Here is a 21,181-nt window from a genome sequence, read left to right on the forward strand (position 1 = left end):
GCAATGCACTGAACTGCAAGGAAGTTGATAAGTCAATCATTTGAGCAGCTGCAACTGTGTGACGTGTAAAGTAAAAATAAACAGCAAAGAGTTGAGTAATATAAAAGAAAATCAGGAAAATACAAATTAAATGGCTGGGTGGAAAAAGAAGCTAGATAAGTGGGACATATGCAGGTCGTTCTCCTGGTTGGGATGTCATAGAAGCTGAACAGATTTAGACAGCAATTTATTTTTTGCTGTATAGAAAGCAAATGAGTATGTAAATTAACAGAACAAAATAAGGTGTGGGTTAGTTAATGCTTGCTTTGGTAGCTATGTGCCCTGAAGAGGGAATGGGTTTTTTCCCCCAAATATACATAGTGGTATGGTTCTAGCGTGTACTTGATGGAACGGAGTTACAATATTAAGAAAAATATTACAAAAAGCTGCAGTTTTTTTTTTAAGGAGTGATGAAATGGTGTTTACTGAATAGGACAGAAATGTAATTAAGGGAAGGGTTACTCTTCAGTGATGCAGTGACAAAGATAAAATGGAATACCTGTAGAAATGGCTGCATTTTCTATGCTAACCTGGAATGTGAATGGCCTTGTAGGCTCAGAAAAAGGCATAGAGTAGTATTACCTTATACACAGAGTAGGGTGCAAATAATGCTGCAGAAGATGCATTGAGATAGGGCTGAACATGTTAAGTTTGATAAAGAAGGGATTCAAGGGGCAACTATTCAGTTGAAAACCATGGGAACAGGAAGATAAAATGATACTTCCAGGGAAAAGAGATCCTTTAGTAACAGAAGAGGGAAGATGGATGGGGAAATTTTGCAACAGTGAGGGGCTACTGGCTTGGAAAAAAGGATTATTTCAAAGAGTATGTCATGCTCAAGACTGCAGAGAAATTTACTAGAAACAAGTTTTCAGTAATGGATCCAAAGAAAAAGGGAACCTTGGAAAATGGCCTGCCACAATGAGGATGTATCAGGAGATCCAGGATGGATAGTATTAGTACACAGGATAAATTAATGATACTGTCTAAATATCGATGTCTGATGTAGTAGTTAACCTTAGGAAGCCAAGTGGGAATTTATTTACCATTTTTCAGGTATAAAGGACTGTGTAAGACTGAAAATATACAATAAAGCAAACATTTACCTGAGGGAATAGAGCTACATCTGATTATAATATCTGATCATGCACCTACAAAGGACAGGTTAAGGGTCCAAAAGGCAGTGGGAAAACAAATAGGCATTGGCATTTCCCTACTTACTTATTGAAAAGGCAGGTATTTAAAGAGTTAGTAGTGGATAATGTTTGAGAAGTACTACAAAAGATGGAATATGGGTTAGGAGAGACAGGTGGTGCTTGGAAAGAAGAAAAGAAGAGAAAGGAAACATTAGAGCCCTGGTTGGAATAAAGGAAAGCAAAACATAGGAAACAATAGTAAAAATATCATGAAGGGATAAGAGTTAAACTTCTTTAGAAATTTTTAGGGAACCTCATTGAAAAGGAAGGGGAGCAACTGAGAGGTATGAGGGAGGGTAACAGAGAACATCTGGATAATGAGTATGGAAAAGAGGCACTCAGGGAATTATTCCAGGACAACAATCCCAGAACACAAACTTTCAGCTCTGTGGTTAAGGAAGCAGAAAGTGGAGAGAACAGTAGTAATTCTAATGAATTCTAAATCCTGGAAAAGATAAAATACCCTGAAGGAATTAGAAAAATATTTCAGTTTTTTTCATAAAAGTCTTTACAAAGCACATGAATGGAATGACCAGGATAGGAATTTTCTGGAGAATTCCATGTAAACCTAGGCTTCACAAAGGTGGTGGACAGTCTTAACTGTTAACTCCAAATAGACGACAGGATGAAATAAAAATGATGAAGTCAGTTAACTGGGCTGGATGGTAACCTTACAGAAGTCTGGAAGTCAGGGGGGAAAAGATACTAACACAGAAAGATACAAGAAATTATTTAACAGCGTCTCAAAAGGAAGAAAGATAACTGCATCCTACCAACATAGCAAAGAAAACTCAAAGCAGCCTTAAGGTGTTACTACTCAATGCTAGGAAACTAAACAATAAACTCCACAGCCTACAAGCTCTTCTCACTATGAGAAATGTGGACATATGTGCTGTTACAGAGACATGGTTAAAAGCCACAGAAAATACTCTGGCAGTGCAGGGCTACAATTTCTTCCATACAATCAGACCAACAGTAACACAGACAGGGGTAAAGGTGAAGGTGTCTTGATCTAAACAGAAAGAGATTCTGCTTCTTGTTCTGGTAATAAAGACCACAGAGAGACTGTACCTGTGAAACTTTTTCCAGTGTTTCAATGGATCTATGCTGGCAACAAATACAACTCCAGCTTGGTTAAACAGGAATTCATCCACAGACAAGGCTCATCAATCAAGTCCTGGAGAGCTACAGGTCACCCTCTATGACCCACAAAGCTTACAACCTCTTACCTAGACCTACTACAGATGCTCACCATCCAACCAAATACCCTATTCATGGGAGACAATCCCTCTACAGACTGGGAAACGTACACTGCCTGTAACTCACAGGCACAATATTTCATGGACTTTATCAACACGAACACCTTAGACTAGATAGTGTGCACTCCAACTAGGGAATCTAACACACTGGACCCAGTACACACTAACTTGGGAGAGCACTGCATTCTCCCATGTGTCACATCCTCAATGGTGAGGTCGGGCCACAAAGTTGTTTCTCCTGAAATAAAAATCCACCCAGAAAACTTAAGTAAAACCATAAAAATTGGAACTATTCTAAAGCAAACTATATCCTATTTAGTGATAGTTTGTCAAAATTCATAGCTCCCCCAAACCCAGAGAACACAGCTATCTATGCAGAATTATTCACAGAAACCCTGTACAAACGTAAACAGCTGCATGGAGGCTGCCATAATTACCAGACACAAGCTCAAATATAACACCAAAAAGTAACCCCACTGGTCGAATCCTTACCTTAACACAGTGTATAATAATAAAAAAAAAAAAAAGTCATGGCCAAGATCAGAAAGAACAACTTTCATAGAAAAAAACAAATGCCTGATTCAACTAAACAAGAAACTAAGATGCGTAATAAAGTCCACCAAGGCCAATTAAGAGGTCAGGTTAACCTTCCAGGTTAAGGGCAATCACAAGGCCCTCTTCAGCTATATCAAAAATATTGAAGGTAAACCTCAACAGTGTGCAGAATTGGTTGTAAATGGCACAATCTTCAATGAGCAAGGTGACATAGCAAATCTACTGGCTGATACATTTAGCCCTAATTTCAGCCCCACTAACCCCTGTGCAATTCACCCCCAACTATCAACAGGGAACAGGTCCTAGTGGCACTCGCTAAGGCCAAAAATGCTGCCTCATCGGGCTCTGACAACATCCACAGTTGCTTGCTATACAGCCTATAACATGACCTACTACTCGAAACATTCTTTAAATATAGAGTAAAAACAGGTTACATGCCAGGTGAATGAAGGGCCGCAACAGTCATCCCTCTTTATAAGAATGGACCATTAGCTGACCCCGAGAACTACAGATCATCAGTCTGACAAGTTTAACAGGCAATACCATGGAACAAATCATCATGGAAATAATCAAAAGAACACTGGCAACCTACAGACACTGGATCCATCTCAGTTTGCCCTTGTTAAGGGAAGGTCTTGCCTAGTCAAACTGCCAGATTTCTTGAGAGCATCACCCAGGCTACGGATGAGGGAATAAGGTGCATACTGACAACTTTGACCTGGCCAAGGCATTCCATACAACACCCCCACATGTATTATTGACAAACTCTCATAAATAGGCACAAACGCTTATATTACTCAGTGGATTTCTGCCTGTCTCACAAACAGGATCCAAGAAGTCAGGATCAGTGACTTCACCTCCATTAAGAGGCAGGTCACCAGCACAGTAATCCAGGACTCCGTTGTTGGGCCTGTTGCTGTTTGGCATTTACGTCTCAGGAGTCAAGACTGATGTCAAAGGCCTCTAAGCTCATCAAGTTCGCAGATGGCTGTAAATTGGGAGTTATCATAGATTCCTCCCACAATACCGGCATCCTACAATATGGTCTAACAAATGACTGGTGCCAAAGCACAGATTAAAACTCAACACAAAGAAATGCATTACAGTGCCCTTTGGGAAATTGTCCACCTAAGCTAATTACTCCATTCATAGTAAACTAACCTTCACCCAACACACAGCAAAGATAGTAAGAAAATCATTCTATGTCGGCCAACTCATAAGCAATGACATGGTATCTAGGTCCAAGGAAGTTACAGTACCACTCTACTCAGCCCTTATATCAAACCCATCATTGAGTACAATACCCCCTTTAAGCATGTACCCAACCAGACAACTTCCAACAGCTGGAATGCCCTCAAATGGTCCTCACCAAGAGAACTAGGGGTATGAATACCCTGCCCTACACAGACTGCCATAACATGCTATATCTGTACTCAAGTCTCTTACAGGTTGACAGGCAAGCATCCTCAGACACAGCTCTGATGGCTCTCTTACACATCTGCAAAACAAACAGCCCCAGAAACAGAAGATGCAAAGGCCCAGATTTTCAAGGCAACATAAGTACAACATGCTGGAGAGACCGATGTGTGCCTCGAAAGGATCCCCGCACTATGGAATAAGCTGACCATCCAAATGGAGCAGAGTTCATCCCTGATCTTATTTAAATGAAATCTTGATAATTCGACAGTAAATCACATATTCATCCCTGGTCTGGCCCCATGTCTTTGATGGACAGAGTTTGATAGCACGTAAATCAATCTCCAGTTAACATGCACTACCCAACGTAACCTTTAGCTACCTCCTTCATAGGTTCATAAGCAAATTGCAATTGTGGCCCATTTTAAGCCTAGCCAATTTTCCACTGAAATGTGAGAATCAAACCCTGTACCACGTGCCTGTGAGGAAAAACCTTAATCAATAATGCCAAACCCCTCCTCTTACTAACATACCCTTGCTATATAGGTAGTCATGGACAAAACTGGGTTGGGGTTGCATGGCTAGGGTTACAGAGACGCTTGTGATCATTAGCCCAGTATAAATCTATGAACTTGTAAGAAACAGAGAAAATCTTGCAAATTCTGCCTTATGATTTAATATTAAAAAGTGGTCTAAATGACTTCAATAAACGTCTACATTAGTAAAAAAATCAGTAAGAGTTATGCACAACCTGAAAGATCAAGTTAAGTGTGGATTTGTAGAGGTGGGACAAAATATGACTAACAGAACTCTGATGATTCAGAATGATGCAGGGGACAAAACACTTCTGTTAAACCTGGATGTAGAGAAAACTTTTGATAGGATAAGTGGTGTACAGTTAGTTAAAATTTACTGTTTCAACCAAAAGTTGTTACAATTTAAGCAACATACAAATTATATGAATTATACATAACATCATACCTCTCAGCTGTACAGATTTTCACAGAATGTCCAGTCTTTTTTTTTTTTTAATTTTATTATTATTATTTTTGGTCTGTTTCTCATACACTTGTGGTTTTCTGACAAATTATTGAGGGGTAAAATCAGAAAACGACAAACATTTGAGATTCAGACTTTATACCTTTTAGAAAATTCATGCTAATGTAAAACCTGTCATTCTATAAACATCTAAGTTTGTAAGGGTAATATTTAAAAATTGTCCTTATTTTTTGAGCATTTGTCCCTGCATTACTTATGGTTTTATCCAGATTTCTTGCTCTAAGAGTTTGAGTAACACACAAAAGCGAAAAAAAATTAAAAATATAAAAATCCACATCAAAATTTTCATAAACTCTTTTCATGTAACTTAATTTGTCCAAACTGCCACGTCTAAGATGGTATTATAATGTAAAGTCATGAAAAAAATTACACACAAATCTTCCAGCTCACCATCCCAAACTGTAAGACAACCTGGACCTAAGATTTTCATTAAAGCTTTCTCCATGATTTCTTTGTTGTCACAACAATGAAGTACAAGTACTACATTTTCTTTTATTAATAGGCCAAACTTACGTGGCTGTAGTTCATTTTCTTTTTTGCATTTATATCCAATAAGTTTTTTGAATAATCCAGTTTTGTATTTTAAATAATTTTAATATGTTCTGGTTCTCAATTGCATCTAATTATTCTGAATTTTATAAAATTAACTTTCTTGCAAAAAAAAAAAAAAAAAAGGAAAGAAAAATACTTTGCTTTATTCTGTCTCAGTCTCTATAATCGTCTTTCTTAAGTAGGGAATACAGGGATTGCTTATTTGGATATCCCTTTTTTAATATATATTTTTTCAAATAAGTTAGTCTATACTTTGTCAATATTTGTTTAACCAACCCAGAGAGCCACTGGAGGGTCCAGCCAAGATGGCTGCCTAAGCCAAAAACTCTCATCACGGCCTTTAGAAATGTGGATAAAAATAGAGTTCTCAGGGAGAAAAAACAACCCAGAAGGAAAGATGAGTGGGCATGAACAAAAGGATGAAATGATGGCTGTCTTTGAAGCTGCAAATAAGGAGGAGCAACTGTGCATTTTATGTGAAAAGATAATCACAATAGGCCAGGATGCCAGCTCCTTCAAACAAACAATAGAAGAGCAACAAACAGAAGTGGAAAGGCTACGAAGGAAGTTGCAAGATCTGGGGGATGATAAAGCAGCAATTAAAGCTGAGCTGCAGGAGCAGATTCACAGAATACAAGTACTAACAGACATAATAAAAAGGCTCAAAAGATGGATGATCTTGAAAACTATTCAAGGAAGATAACATAATAACTGGAATACAAGATGGGAGCAACACTGAACTTGAGTAAGCTGTAATGCAGTTGTTACATGACAGATATGTGACACCAGGAAATCAAACTAAAAACCTCTCCCAAGAGAGAATGAGGCACAAAAATAAAGAAAGCAGCAGAGAGAGATAAATGAGAGCTCTAAGGAGATAGAAGGATGGCATGTTGGATAGTTTGGGCAATTCAGAAGTAAACTGCTAGACAAATGGGGGACTAAACAAGCTGGATAGAAGAACTTATGATGGAATGTAAAGTTGAAGAGGTGGAAGATGCAACAACAGGACTGAAAGTGTCCGCAGAAAGAAAGAAGCAATAAATAAGGGAAAACATTGGACGCCAAAAAGGCAGGTGACTGTGGACAGTGTAGGAAGGATATTTTAAGTGAAACAGAATCTTACCCTGCTAAACAGGGCAATGATGGGTAATACAGTCAAGTGGCAAGCCTCCAAGGTAAGTGATATATTTTTGCATAACTATTTAATGATGTACAAGAAACTGAAGCAAACATATCTACATCTGTATACAAGAACGTATGGGGGAAGGGAAAAAGGAAACATGCCAGAGACAAATGTGAAATAAAGGAACAGTAATGTATAAATCAGCATAGTAAACAGGTGTAAAACTGAAAAACAAAAAGTTGGACTATCACACAAATAAAGCCGGCGCTTTATGGTAAGCAATAGTGGGAACAGGTGAATACAGAATGGAAATGTCATAATATAGACTGTCATTTAAGTACTGGATTGGCAGGGAACAAAAGAAAGTCTTCGAAGCCCGATGTTTAGGCCATAGCCATGCACATGCAATAATCAAGAGAGAGGAATTGAGAGGCCAGGGAGAGGGAGGGGGTCCAAGCATAGATAGCTACCAAAGAGCAATGTTCATAGGGCACACCTGGAGACAGGATTATGATGGAGGGCAGCAAATAAGAAAGTATGAGGGGGTGAGCAAAAACAATGAAAATGCAGTTAATTATGTGGAACACTAGAAGTTCATCAAATCCTATCAGGAGAAAGAAAATACAGAAAAAAATGAAAAAAAGATGGGGGAGAAGACATGGTTCTATTACAAGAAACAAAATTGAAACTCAGAAATGGCGAGAAGATTCTATGTTGACTACACAAAAAGGTGAATTGGATAGCAAGGCAGGGAAAGAAGAGAGGGTGTAAACTGCATTAAGTAGAGGGCCTCAGACAACCACAAGAGAAAGTGATAAAAAGTGAGACAGATGGACAGATCATCTGTCAGAGAAGGATGGAAAGTGCACAATGGACAATATGACACAAATGCACTAAACAGTGATGGAGGCTTCTACAAGATTTTTTTTGCTAAATGGGCACTGACAAGAAGAGAGAGAAAATAGATAATAATGAGAACCAGAAAGAGACAGGTTGTATAGAAGGAGGGAACATAAAAAGATAACACAAGAACTAGCCCAAGGTATGAAATTGGGAGTGTGGCTGGACATATGGAGGGAACGTTATCCAAATGAAAGGGATTACACCTTCCCAAAAAAAATTCTGGAACAGGCAAGTAGGCTAGATAGTTTAATAAGGAAGGAAAACCTAATGGAAATAATGGAAAAGATCCAAATACAGGAGATAGATACCATGCAGCAGTGAGACTTAAGTGTGCAGGAACAGAAACAGTCAGAAGGGGTGGAAGTGGGCTAGCTCTAAATGGAAGGAGACATAGGCTAAGGAAACATTAAGGACTACTAAATGAATCAATAGAGGACAATATGAAAGACAGGAATAAGCTGTAAGAAATCTGGTAGGATGGGATCAAGGTCACGGGTGAAAACTGACAAGTGAAAAGGGAAAGAAGGAAGGGTGACTGAGGAGCTAGGGAGCATTAGATGTGGTACAGAAAGGATATAGAAGAAAGAGAAATAGAACAGAAACACTACAGATCAAGAAAAAGAAATAAAAATGAATTTTGAGACAAATTATTATGGAACAAGAAATTCAACGATGGTACTGGAGGAATACTGGTTGATAGTGGGGGAGGCACAAGGGAAACAACGAGACAAGATATACGAGAAGAGAGTGAGAAGTACTTCTAAGTGGAGTACATGGAGAAAGAATACTTGTGTAAAATCTTACCATAACCATAGATGTCATTCTCTTCCATATTGCAGTATTCATACTGTAGGATTTTCTGCCTTAGGCAATCCGACTTTGGCTCCTATACAAAAGCTTAAGCCTGGCTGCTGCAGGTGCATGGGACGTCACACACAGGGCCATAAACCAGGGACCATAAATGCGACGTCTGAACACATAAACCTCAGAACTTGAGGCCCAGAGAAGGTATATAAAAGAGTAAGCTGAGGACAAGGAGCAAAGGTTCCTGAAGGCCTGTGCAGATTAGTCTGGATGGAGTGGAATCAGGGGTCAAAGACTAGCCTTCCAGTGAAGATGGAAAGGGACAAGTGGAGAACAGGGGGTTTGGAGGGTGGGAAGGAATACTGCAACATGAAAGAGAAGGACATCTATTGTTATGGTAAGATTTTACAAAACTATTCTATGTCCTCCTACCACAGTACCATAGCTAACAGGAATGTAGGGAGGGGGCAGAGGTACATGATTCCAAGAATCCCTGCAGGATTGCCCTGGCAAATCCTGCTCTGTCCCTAGAGACCTGGTGTAGCTTGTAGTGTTCAGTGAAAGTATGGACTGTAGATCAGGTAGCTACTTCCATGATGGAGGCTGTGTCCAGCCCTCTCATAAAGGTCTTAGAGGTAGCCATGCCTCTGGCGGAATGAGCCCTAACTCCTTGTGGCAATGTTTTGTGATGATGATGCGAGTAGCAGAAGAGAATGGATTTCTTGATCCAGGAGGAGATAGTTTGAAGACTGCCTTACCCAGAGCCCTGGGGTGGAAGGAGATGAAGAGTTGGTCAGATTGTCTGAAGGATGTAGTTTTGTCCAAGTAGAATCTCAGTTGTCTGTGTACATCCAGGGAATGAAGGATCCACTCTGCAGAATTAGACAGAGAGAGGAAGAAGGTAGGTAAGTGAATTGACTGATTTAAGGATAGTTCGTTTACCACTTTCGCATAAAGGAAGGATTTTGTGTGCAGGATCACCCTGTCATTGTGAAAGGTGGTGTAAGCAGGGCAGGCCATGAGGGCTTGCAGTTCAACAACTCTTCTAGCGGAGGCAATGGCCACTAAAAAAGAAGTTATGTTCTTACCATAACGCTCCATGTGAGTTGTTCATCTCGCCTTTTGTTCTTACGTGGGTTCGAGCCGATCCCTCGGCTCCGAGTCGGCCGCTTTCAAGCTCAAACTCTCAGAGAAGAGTGAGACACAGTATATATCCCATGATGCTCTACTGTAAACCCCAGATCTAGTATGCTGCACCCAAAGACAGCCTAAAAAAATTAAGCACTGCAGTACCTACCTATCTAGGTACCTCTAGATTTGCAGAAAGAAAAACAGTCTGTCTTAAGGAGACAAGCTGACAAGACCAACCAATCCACCAAGACAAGCATCTTTCGCACCAGGAGGGTGCAGGTGGGAGGGAATGTAAGAACAAAAAGGCGAGATGAACAACTCACATGGAACGTTATGTTAAGAACATAACTTCTTTATGTGAAGTTATTCTATCTCGCTGTTTTGTTCTTACACGTGGGTAGCGTCCCAAGCACCCTAACCTGGGCAGCTCAAGGGAGAACATTCCTGAGCACAGCGGAACCAAAGGAAGCCGTGTCCCTGGAGGTCCTGTCCACCTTGTAATGAGTGATAAACGTGTGAGGTTTGGACCAAGTAGCAGCTGCACAGATAATATCCAAGGGTAAACGAGCTGCTTGAGCTAATGACGTAGAAACAGCCTGGGTAGAATGGGCTTTGACATTAGTCGGTAATGGCTGATTAGTGGAGGAATAAATGAATTTAATGCAATTAAGAAAGCCACTTGGATAATGTGATTTTTGATATCGCAGGACCTTTCTTGTTCGCTGCGTAGGAGACAAAGAGTTGATCAGATTGCCTGAAATCTTTCGTTCTGTCCAAGCAGAATCTCAATTGTCTGTGAACATCAAGCTTGTGTAACATATACTCCAGTCTGTTGGTATGATGTCTAAAAGAAGTTGGGAGCTTAATGGACTGATTTAAGTTACTTTCGGAGCAGACCTTAGGAAGAAAGGTAGGATTTGTCCTGAAGGACACCCTATCAGGGTGGAAGATCAAATATGGGGGCCTGAAAGATAGAGCTTGGAGTTCAGAGACCCTACACACAGATGTAATGGCTACCAGAAATATTGTTTTCCAAGACAGAAACTTCAAATCACAAGATGACCAGGTTACAAAGGGGGTAAGCATTAATTGGGATAAAAGAAGATTCAATGTCCAGGGAGAAACAGGGTGTCTGATAGGGGATCTGAGATGGTGGATCCCTTTCAAAAGGCTTTACATAGTCTGTGGGACATAATGTTAGATCCGTTAAACCCTACATGAAAGTTGGAAATGGCAGCCAACTGAACCCTTATGGTGGCAGCTGCTGCACCATCATAGAACAAGGAGGACAAGAACTCTAATATGGTATGAATAGACGCAACATATGGGTCAATGTCGTGGTGAAAAGCCCAGTGAACAAATCATTTCCATTTGCTATTATATAGCTTCCGGGTTGACAGTTTATGGGAGGAAACTATAATATGTTGGACCGCGGGAGACAAATCTTGAGACCTGGCTAATATGGGAATTGGAGCAGCCAAGCTGTCAGTTTTAGGGAGATGAGGGACGGATGAAGAACTCCCGACGAATGAGTCAGAAGGTCTGGCACTGGGTCCAGAACCCATGGTTCTTCCACTTTATTCTTCTGCAGGAAGGGGAACCAAATCTGAAGAGGCCAAGATGGGGCTATCAGAATAACAGTCCTTCCAGACTTTTGGCTTTCTGTATGAACTTGGGAATTAGAGGAATTGGCGGGAAGGCATACAGGAGGCCTGTGGGGCCAATCGTGTACAAGCGCGTCCCTCGGGTTGCTCCCGGTGGGGGATAAAGGGCAAAGTAGCTTCTGCATTTGGCATTCATCGGAGATGCAAACAGATCGCAGCAAGGCTGGCCCCACCTGTGGAAATTCTTGTCCGCCACCTGTTGTTTGAGGGACCACTTGTGAGGCAACAGGATGGCCCTGCTCAGTTTGTCCGCTATCACGTTGGATGACCCCGGGATGTGCGTTGATATCAGGAAGCGCCTGGTGGATACAGCCCCCTGCAAAATTCTTAGGGCCTCTTGACATAAGGGATACGATCTGGTTCCCCTTGCTTGTTGATGTACCAGACTACTGACATGTTGTCCGTCTGAATTGCAATTATCCCTGGAGGAAGACAGTCGTGAAAGTGTTGCAACGCCAGGAACACCGCCTCAGCTCCAGGACATTTATGTGCAAATGTGATTCCATGCTTGACCAAGTACCTTGGACAGTCTTTCCCTGAAATAGCCCCCCCCCCCCCCCCATCAGGGAAGCATCCGTGGTCACTGTGGCTGTGGGTTGGGGAAGAACAAGGGACGTCCGACTACTATCTAGTCGCTGTTCAGCCACCAATTGAGATCCTTCTTGCAAAGATTTGTTAACAGAATCTTGTGCGACATAGGCAGTTGTTGGTAAGACCATTGTGTGAAGAGTAACCACTGGAGAATCTGCATGTGCATGCGTCCCAGCGGAACTTCTATTAGCGTCGCTGCCATTGTGCCCAACAGCTTCAATATCTGGGATGCAGGAGCTTTGTTCTGGGGTCAACAGACTGGACAATTGACTTCTTAGGGATAAGATTCTTGCTTGAGGCAACCTGAGCCTTGAATCGACAGTGTATAGCTCTGCTCCTATAAAGGTAATACGCTGCGAGGGCGATAACGCAGATTTTTCGAAGTTTAAGGTTATGCCCAGCTGGGAACAAAGGTTGATAGTATAAGTCTCTTGCCTGAATTAGCTGATGTCTGGAGGTGGCGGTGAGGAGCCAGTCATCCAGATATGGAAACACCCGGAATCCTAAGCAACTCAGGTGAGCCGTGACCACTGCCATACATTTGGTGAACACTATGGGGGCTGTGGTGAGACCACAGGGCAGGGCTCTGAATTGGTAATGACTGGCCCCCAGCCGGAAACGCAAGTGATCTCTGGATGATCTGGCCATTTTGATGTGGTAGTGAGCATCCTTGAGATCTATAGAGTACATCCAATCACCTGTTTCTAGAAACAGAAGTATCGATTGAAGCGTGACCATCCGGAACTTTTCCTTCTTGACGAAGGTGTTGAGTTTGTTGAGGTCTATTATGGGCCTCCAGTCCCCTGTTTTCTTTGGAACTAAAAAGAACCTTGAGTAAGTTCTGGATCCTATCTGGTCCGCCGGGACTGGTTGGATGACTCTTTTGTCTAGCAGGTTTTGAATCTCTATGGCTGCTAGTTTTCGCAGACTGGGTGGAACGCCTGGAATACCTGTACACATGGGAGGGAATTTTGTAAAGGGAATGCAGTAACCTCTGGAAATGATGCTTTTTATTCAAGAATCCGTTGTAACGTTTAGCCAAGCATTTGGGTATAAAGCCAAGCGACCCCCGACCGCCTCCAGAGCAGGACAGCCGGGCTTCCTTTCAGGAACGCTGATAGAGCTTACCAGAGAACTGCTCCCTGTCACCCTGATTTTGCAGACCCCCTCTGCCGTTTGGGCAGCGTCTTCCATTTTTACCCCCTCCTCTGCCCCTAGAGGGGGTATCAGTAGGTGTGTTCTGGAAAGCTACTTGGGGCTTTCGAAACCACATTTTCCCACTTCGTTGCCCTTTGGGGTACGGTCTAGTTGGAGTGGAAAAATGGACTCATACAGCAGACAGAGTCTTTCCTTCTTGTTCACACTTAGTAAGCATCTCCTTAACTTTAGGCCCGAACAAGGCGGAATCATCGAATGGGGTATTGACGAAGGAAGACTTGAAGGCTTCCACAAAAGGCGCATCCAGGACTGTCTCCAAAGAGCTATCGCTGAACCTGCCGCCCTACTAGATCCATCGGCGGCATAAGAAATGAGCCACATGGATGAGATGACTACAGAATTGAGGGTGTTGAGTTGTGTAGTCACTCTCTCAGAAACTGCATCAGCTGTGTTACTCTGTAGAGCATCACCCAGCTCTTTAAGGAGATCTCGTTGAAGGCGGGTAAGTGGGTTAGGTAGGAAAACGGACTGGTACTATGCTTTTGACAAGTGAGGCTACAGTCAATCAACTAAGGGCGACTATTCCATCTGATAATGTGACTTCTTTTGGTGGCAACAAACAATTACTGGAAAAAGTTCCAAGTGTGTTAATTGACAATGTGGACCTTGATTCTGAGACTGACAATGATGGTGCTGTTGATAATGTAGTAAATGATGTAAATGTAACTAATTTAGGTAACAAAGTTTTTTTAGCCAAAAAACCAGCAGCCATCAAGAAAACTGTGTTTACAAGAAGCAGGACATTTTTGAATTCAAACTCTTCGGGGGAAGAGATATGAATTATAATAGTGCTGAACCAAGTAATTTTGACATCATTAATTTGACTGACCATGTATTGGAACCTAACGAGTTGAAAATTCTGAAATTGGGGCTTAATTTTATTCCTACCAAGAAAGCTGATTTTTGTAAAACTACAATTGATATTAAAAAGTACATACGAAGGTTAAATTTAGCTTATATTTTACAGGGCGTCCCATGTAAAGAAAAAAAGTTAACTAAATCTTCTAACTTTAACCCCCCACTGGTACACACTTTAAAAGTTTTTGAAGATATCTGTTTACAAGAAATGCATTCTCTTTTCAGTAACAACCTGAGACAGAAACACAATTTAAGTAAAGAAGAAAGAAGGGCTTTTAATAATTTAAAACAGATGAGTCATAATACCCGCTTCATGCGAAGTGATAAAGGTGGGAACATTGTGATTATGTCTCAGGAGGTATATAATGTTAAGATGCTGAAATTGCTAGAAAACAAAGATGAGTATGAAATCATTAAATTATTTGAAATTAAGAAAAGGGAAAGGTTTATTCATTCCTTTCTATATGATGCATTAATGTCAGGTGAAATTTCCTTAGAAGTTTATGATTATTGTTTGAATGATAAACCCAGAATAGGTGTTCTATTTGGAATTCCCAAAACTCACAAAAATCCAGTAGACCCACCCTTTCGACCCATTGTTTCTGCTCCTAATTCAGTGACTGAAGGGATAGCGAAGGTTATTGATGCCATTTTATCCCCCCTGGTAGCTGTTACTGACTCATTTTTAAAAGATTCTTGGCATTTTCTAAGGAAAATCAAGATGAGTCCTTTGTTTGAGAATTTTGATCAAAATCAACACATTATTTTTACACTTGATGTAATTTCACTTTTCACATGTATTCCTCATGACGAAGGAGTGGAAGCTATTCGTCATACTCTTGGAAAGAATGAGTACATAAAGAATAGTCAGATCTCCACTATTTGTAGATTTATTGAAATATTATTAGAGAATAACTTTTTTCTATTTGGAAACACGTTTTATAGACAGAAAAGGGGTGTGGCTATGGGGTCATCTGCGGCCCCTACTTATGCTAATCTGGTGATGTCATGGTGGGAGGATAGTGTTTTAAGTACAGTCACCAAGGATTTTGGTGTTTTGTTCTATTGTCGCTTTGTCGACGATCTCCTTTTTATTATTGAGGGAGACGTCAACAAAGTGCATCAATTTTTACAGAAGTTAAACAACACTGGAGGGTTCTTACAATTTACCCTCAACAGTTTTGGTACATCCATTAACTTCTTGGATGTAAATTTATGGTGGGATGTACCTTCGAGGAAGTTCCAGAGTAAGATACACAGGAAAGAAACCTTCACTAACAGCTATGTTCATTTTTTCAGTGCCCATCCTACACATGTCAAACGTAACATCCCAAAAGGGCAGTTTATTCGAGCTTGTAGGATGACTACGAGAGCTCAAGATCTAGTCATAGAATTTGACTTTATAAAAGGTTTGTTTCTTTCTAGGGGCTATGATCCTGATTTATTAAATTCCACTATAAGTGAAGTTATGGAGAAAAGAATATCCCACTATAAAGCTATCTTAACGGAAGACAATAATGTATGTCCAAATACTGTGCACTCGGGGACCAGAAACAATCATAATTTGGTGTGTTCTCTGGATATGAATATCAATAACAAACAGATTTGTGATATTTTAAATAGAAACTGGAGAATTATTCATGGTAACCATGATTTACATGAGGTGGTTGGTAACAAACCTTTTTTTGTATATAGAAATTCTTTTAACATCAAAAAGGCACTTGAACAACCTTCCTCTAAAGCAGGACACTGTTCTTCTATAGTTAAGGGTATGTTTCCCTGTAATAATTGCAGTACATGTAGATTTATAGCTAAAGGACCTATGATTATGTTAGAAAACATGGACCTTTCTTTCCCTGTTCCTGAATACGTAACATGTAAGACACAAGGTGTTGTTTATTTAAGTCTATGTAGTTCATGTCCTGCATATTATGTAGGGATGACTACTAGGAGCTTACACACACGTATCGTAGAACATCTTTACAATATTAAAACTAAAAATGATAATAGTGCTCTCTTCAGACATTCCATTCAATGTCTGAATTTTAAAAAATTCTTGTTTACAGTTCTGGAGGTAGTTCATTCTGACTTGAGAGGGGGTGATTTTAAAAAGTTAGTTGAACAGAGAGAAGCCATTTGGCAGATTAAACTTCATGCTGATAAAAATCCTGGGTTGAATGATGTAGTGAACATCAAATGTTTTTTAAAAAATGAATTGTTTAGCATTGATAAGGATAAATTATCCATTTCTGCTTTTTTTATATAAAATCTTTACTAGTGTTTTTAACTCTTTAAAACAGTTGTTCAACATTTTTCTTTAACAAGGTTTTTAATTGTTTAATTGTTTAACCAATCAGGTACTGTGGTTAATTTGTTAACTTGTATTTAAATGTGTTTTTTTAAGCATTTTTCTTATTCTGATGAAGTCCCAGGACGAAAGCGGATATTAAAATTCAGTAGTTACGCTATTTTTTGAAGCTTGCTCATTTTATTATTTTTTGGTTTCTCTGCCAGTTGTTTTACTTGTGGCTACGTGTGAATTTGGTTTTTATTAAGTGGGTTAGGTAGTTGAGCGATCTCATGGAAAATGCCGCAAAACTAAATATGCATTTCCCATACCTGTCCATCGTCCTAGAATCCCTATTAGGAGGATGGACAGAAGAGGTTTCCAACATCTCTTTCTTGGTGGCTACCACCACCATGGCAACAATCGGGACTCCCTTGGTAAGAAAGGCCTTGTCAGCAGGGAAAGTAATGAACTTGTTGGGCCTCCGAGGGACCGGTTCCACTGAATCAGGGGACCCCACGCCCTTTCAGCAACCAAATCCATTAGTTCATCGAAGGGAGGAGTAACCCAGGAGGTGGATGGTTGAGACCCAAATCCCTTCAGGAGTACCGACTCATCCTCAGTAGGGCAAGGGACTGCCAATCACCCCTCTGCCTTAAGATCTCCAATATGTCTGAAAATGAGACATCCTCTGAGAGGGATTGTGGGGACCCTTCTGATTCTTCTAAGTCTGTGTCCGATGTCAGGGATTCCTGTGGGAAATCCAAGTGCCTCCTCTTGCACAGTCTCTTCCTAGGTACTTCATCAGTGGGAGCGTCCGGGGAAGTCCCTGTAGAGGAGGGGCCGCCCAATGGGGATACCTGAGGCTCTGGGTCTCGATGCTTGGTAGGGACCTGTGGGGAAGAGACAGAACGTGGCCCTCTAGGAGGAGGAAAAGAAAGATCCGAAGAGGTAGTGGTCTTAGAAGACATGACCTTCCTCATGGCATCGAAGGCACCAGAATCCCAGTCCGAGAAGTCTGTCGGCTCCGAAGAGGCCGGCAGCCCTCCCCGAGCCGAGACCCCGCACTCCAATCCAGAGGACGAAGCCGAACCCACCTGCGCTGAAGCCCCAAGGGGAAGGGTCAGAACCGAAGTCTCGGTTCGACTCTCCACCCCGGAGCCAGCGAGGGAGTGTCGGCTCTGAGACTCCATGGTTGGAACCGACGAGATTAAGGTTGACGGAGCCGAGGGAGCTGGATCGAACCTCGGCTCCGTGGGTTCTACCCAACATCGGTTCTCTCTGCCCCGTCTCCGAGAGTTCAATAGGCTTCAGAGGAGGAGTAGTAGAGAGTAGGACTGGGATTTCAGGCTTTGAAGCCGAATGGCTCGAAGCAGAAAGCATTTTGGCCAGGGCCGGGTTCTCTAGCAATCTCTTAACCACGCGGTCCAGGTCCACATCAGATAACCTGGAAGAATGGGTCAAGGGGCCAAGATGGCAGCGATTGAAGAATCGGAGACTGAGGAGTCTCCAACACCGGATCCACCACTGGACTCAGAGATAAAGGTTCGGTACACGGCTCCAAAGGCTTTGGAGCCAAAGATCGAACCATACTAGAGGAGCTCAGAGCCGAGGACTTGGGCTCTGAGGACCCCTTGGATGACTTCGACCCCTTCGAAGCCTTGGAAGAAAGGTCGGTCTTGTCCAGCGCAGCCTGAAAATCAGGCTTCAGGAGTCCTCTATCCACCAGTTTCCTGCGCCTTTCCAGAAGATCCCTGGTGCTAAAGGAGTGGCAGATAGAGTACACTTCCTGCAAATGAAGAGATCCTAAACAGTACACACAGGTGGAGTGGTTGTCCGTCACAGACATTTTTTGGCCACACTCGCATCTTTTGAAGCCAGACTTTTGCTTCTCTGACATTTTAGAAAAAGAGAGAGGAAATATATATATATATATATATATATATATATATATATATATATATATATATATGTTCAGATCCCTGAACTCAAAACTATGACTATATTAAACACAAAAAAAGTTATTCAACTATTTTTTAATATTAACTCTCTACAGAACTAGCTAATCTATAAATGTTCTAACTAATTTTAAACTACCACTAATAAAATTAGCACACACAAAGGAGCTGACAGAGCCCTGTCATGCCCAAAAAACTAAGGCAGGCCTAGAAAAAAACAGCCGTTAAGAAAAACACTCCAAATATATACCAGTCTACACACTAACTCTAACTAAACTCTATATTTTTAACGAAAACAACTCTAGCTAACACTACGAGAAAAATATTTTTTTTAAATATTTTTAAATATAGAAAAAATAACACTGGCCCGAGCTTCCTCCTCCGACGAGTCTGTAGATCCGTTGCAGCGGCAAACTAGATCTGGGGTTTACAGTAGAGCATCATAGATATATAATGTGTCTCGAGCTTCTCAGAGTTTGACCTTGAAAAGCGGCTGACTCGGAGCTGAGGGATCGCCCGAACCCACATGTAAGAACAAACGGCGAGATAGAACAATTTCACATGGATAGTTTTCCATGTGCACACTTGTAGAGCAGTGGTGCTGGCGGGCTCAAATGGGCTAGGGTGAGCTTTTCCAGCATGAAATTAAAGTCCCAGGGAGGAAGGATGGGCTTTCTTCATGGTCTGATGTGCAAGACCCTCTCAGGAAAAGTTTAACATCCAGTCTAAAAGTAGTGGTGGCTGCAAAGGCAAGCAGGGAGAAATGGAAGAAAGGTAGACTTTGAAGAATTAACTAGTCCCCTTAATGAGCTCTCATATATAGGCAAGGAAAAGGGATGGATCTGCCTGAAATGGGTCCTTGTTCCTAAGAGAACACCATTTTGAGAAACTCTGCCATTTAGACAAATGTCTTTTTCTAGTAGTTGGTTTCCTGGCCTCCCTCAGGACTGAGAGCACATCTTCTGAGTAGTGTTGTCTGAAAGGGATCAAAAGTTGATCACACACAGAGTTAGGTGCAGCAAAGACAGTTGTGGGTGAATGAGAGATCCATGTTGTTGTGTTAGAAGGTCCACCTTGTGGGGTAACTTGTGGTGATTGCCCTTGGATAGGGAAAGCAGGAGAACCAGCGTTGCCTTGGCCAATAAGGAGTCACCAGCAAGATTTTTGGTTGTTCCTTCTTGATTTTCAGAAGGACCTTTTGTATTAGAGGGAAGGCATATAGGAACATTTCCTTCCATGGAAAGCTGAAGGCATTCACTCTCCAGGCTAGCAGGGAGTGATTCCTGCTGCAGAATTTGTTTAGCTGTCTGTTCTGGGGGGAGGCAAACAGATAAACTTGAGGTTTTCCCCACTGCTGACGATGTCTAGGAAGGTATCCCTGTGCAACATCTATTCGTGTTGTAGAGAGGAGGTTCTGTTGAGCAAGTTCGCTTGCTTGTTTTCCTGAGAGTGGATGTAAGAGGCCTGCAAGAAGAGGTAGAGTTTGGCTGCCATTTCCCATATCTGTAGGGTTATCTGGCATAACTGGTATGCCTTTGTCCCTCCTTGTTTGTTTAGATACCAGATGACAATAGTGTTGTCTGTCACAATGTGGAGCAGCCCTGGTTGCAAAATGGGAAGGAAGGCTTTTAGAGCCAGCAATCATTTCTCTGACATTGGTGTGCTGCTTCTGCAGGGCAGGGGACCAGCACTGTTGTATCGTAGTCCTGCAGGGATGCCCGCCCGCCCACCCTAGGTCTGATGCATCCATGTTCATGGATTGAGTGGTGGTGGTGGTGATGGGGAGTTGCAGAGAGATTCCCTGGTTTCAGGAAACCTGCTGAATCCACCACTTTAGCTCTGTTTTTAAGCAGGGCAGAAGGGGACTGAGTTTGTCTAGTGGTTGGTTCTGGGACCATACATTCTTTAGGTACCATTGGAATTTTCTCATGTGCATTCTTGCCAGTGGGAGCATGGGGATGGTGGGTGCCATGAGACCAACTGTCTTGCAGTTAGATAAGATTCTGACAGAAGGCTTTGAAAGTGGGAGGAAAGGGACTGTACTTTGTCTGGTGGAAGGAAGGATCTCATTAGGTCTGTTCTGATCCTGCAGCCTAGGAAAACCTTGTCCTGTTGGGGAGAAGAGAGGATTTTTGAAGGTTGAGGGTGAATGCCAGGTTGTGAAGAAGAGACATGGTGAATTGGAGATGGGTTAGTAGGGTGGACTCTGATTCTGCCGAAATGAGAATGTTGTCCAAGTATGGGTAGATTTGTAATCCTTGGTTCTGCAGTAGGCAATGGCTGGGGCTAAGCACTTGGTATGAACACTCTGGGGCCACAAACAAGCCAATGGGCAAGGCAGTAAATTGGCAAAGAGAAGAGGGGCCAGTGAAGCGCAGGAACCTCCTGTGGAAAGCTCTGATAGGAATTTGCAAATATGCATCGTTTACGCCTGGTGTGACCATTAAGGCTTGGGGTGGGAAGAAGGGTAAAAGAGCCTGAAGGGAGAGCATCTTGAAGGAGGGAACCTTTAGGAACAGGTCCAGATATGATAAGTCCAGGATAGGTCTCCATGGGGCCATCCTT

The 21,181-nt window shown here is 41.8% G+C and overlaps 1 protein-coding gene across 1 annotated transcript in view; it reads right to left on the reverse strand.

The window, feature by feature from the left end:
• Nucleotides 1-21,181, reverse strand: part of TTC3 (tetratricopeptide repeat domain 3) — a gene marked incomplete in the record, with an annotated part of 2,769,029 nt that overhangs the window by 495,588 nt on the left and 2,252,260 nt on the right.

This window comes from Protopterus annectens, chromosome 5.part0 (assembly GCF_019279795.1).
Source record: "Protopterus annectens isolate FY-2018-M chromosome 5.part0, PAN1.0, whole genome shotgun sequence".
NCBI classification, from domain to species: Eukaryota; Metazoa; Chordata; order Ceratodontiformes; family Protopteridae; genus Protopterus; species Protopterus annectens.